This window comes from Camelina sativa, chromosome 12 (genome assembly GCF_000633955.1).
Source record: "Camelina sativa cultivar DH55 chromosome 12, Cs, whole genome shotgun sequence".
Taxonomy (NCBI): Eukaryota; Viridiplantae; Streptophyta; class Magnoliopsida; order Brassicales; family Brassicaceae; genus Camelina; species Camelina sativa.
Window position 1 is genome coordinate 20,222,550 of NC_025696.1, and position 2,274 is coordinate 20,224,823.

A 2,274-nucleotide genomic window follows, 5' to 3' on the forward strand; every position below is an offset into this window, starting at 1 on the left:
AATATTGTTTAAACAATTTTTTGTTTTTTGTCATAATCTCAAATCTCTCCTATTAAATATTAATTTTTACACATGTCAAAATCTCATATTAATAACTTGACACGTGTCAAAATCTTGTTAATGACTAACTTTTAAAACTCAACTTTGTATAATAAGACTTTATATAATAAGATTTTGGTTATTCGGACAGTTGTCTGTGTAATATTTGGTAACTGGACTCCCATTTAAGTATTTATTACAAATATTTTGTAATTACCCATTCGAGTATTGAGGACAAATATATATAATTTTTAGTTGTTCTGCTTTTTTTTTATCTGGTTCCGGTTTTTGGGTTCATTTGTTTTCTCATACCTAAAGATTAGTTATGAGAAAACACTTATACAAAAATATAAGAGAATTTTAATTATTCTGATATAAGGAATACACATAAAATAATGGATTAGTTAATATAATGAGTACATTATTATCATGCAATTTGGAAGAGTCTTGAGATTCAAAGCTAATAATAGCAGCAACAATGGCCAGACTTATTTGAGCCACCATAGCGTTCACAAAACTCTCCTAATTTGTATCCTTTATAATAGCAAAAATCATTGCATGTCATTGAGTTTTTACATCCTGGTTGAAGATAACATTCTCTCCCTCCTCCTGTTTTGTAAAAAAAAAAGCAAACATATTAATAACATTACAAGAAAATCAAACTGATTCTGATTATGTTTAATTATGTATGTTTTTTAAAAAATCATACACAGTATTGGAATCGATATCACTGAAGTTTGCAGAACAAACTTTAACAGATGTGGAAGTCATATCGATAGCTCAAATGAAAGATCTTGGCATTCAAAAGGATTGTTCAAGAATTGGGGTGGAATCTGTCAACTTATATAGGGATACTTGTAACACTCCGGTTTTAGAAATATCGGAATTCATGTAGAGATGTTTAAAATAACTGATTTGATCACCTATGTCGGTCAAATATGCTAAGAGAATTTCATAGTTAACCGTACTTATGTTGGAATAGTTTTAGGATGGGTGATTTTAAGAAAAGTGATTGTTAAAACTGAGTAAGCATTAAACATGTAGACATATCATGTGGTAATTTGTAATATCGATAAATAAGTCTTTACAGCTTTCCAAACATAGCAAATCGACCGTCAAAGAAAAATAATTCTACTGACCAAGGATAGATATGGCCTACTAAGAAAGGTAGCAGTCCCAGGTTTACAAAAACTAAAATTGGTTCACATGGAAATTATGTGAAACTATCTCTAAAATCTAGTCGAAGAAGTTGGAAAGAAAGATATCACCAAGGTTTTTCTCAGCACTTAAGTTCTACAACACACTATTCTCCAATTAAAACTAAACTCTAACTTTTTATTTAGAAAATTAGAAGTTCAACAACACACTATTCTCCAATTTATATGGTCACCTTTAAAATAACACAATAATGGAGGTGACTGACCCAATTTATATTTCACAAAATATATATACAGTAGAATAACTTAATTAGTGAGGATAACCTCAGAAACATTTAACAATAAAATAATTTCATCTTAATTAATATTAAACAACTAAAATATTATTAATCTAATTTTTTAAATCATCTATTTTCGTAAAATTGAAAAATATAGATAAATAAATATATTGTTTTGCATTTACGACACTTAACCCTTAATAAAATACACGTATTACCTGAAATAATGGGTAGGAGTATGAGGGCACACACCATCAACAATACAAGACATGAAAAATTCTTGGTTCCCATTAGTTGTGTTGCTACATGATGCAAAGAAAAAAAATTGTCAAAATATATCCAATCTCATGAAAACCTAATCATTTAAAACTAAAAATTGAAAAGTAAAGTTTAAAATCAAGGTTAAGACAAGTTCCATTTCGTGTTCAAACAATGATAATATGAAGAAATGTATAGACTAAAATTAATATCTTACAAATACTTAAGGGATGTGGATCTTGAAATATTATTTTACACAATTTGATAATAACTTGTTTTTGTTAAATATATAGAAAGTTTTCAAGATTTCATACCAAAGTAGCCATATTTATAAACTACTTTACGAAGTTCAAAATTTTGATTTTTAAAAGTCAAAATATTGACAGCAATAATAAAGTTCCCTATTTTAGATTTATTTTAATTGAACCTTTGGACCATAATCTGGTCAAACTCTACATAACATCATATTATCTATTTTACATTTATTGTTAAGACTCTCCCATAATATATAATGGATTTTCCATTAAAGCCTATTTGTTTTT

General features: G+C 27.4%; 1 long non-coding RNA gene across 1 annotated transcript; it reads right to left on the reverse strand.

Annotated features, from left to right (window-relative positions):
• On the reverse strand, positions 404–2,042 carry LOC104732310. Its single transcript, XR_758769.2, has 3 exons — positions 1,950–2,042; positions 1,693–1,776; positions 404–648 (listed from the first exon to the last, which is right to left on the reverse strand). It is a non-coding gene; the product is annotated as an uncharacterized LOC104732310 (long non-coding RNA).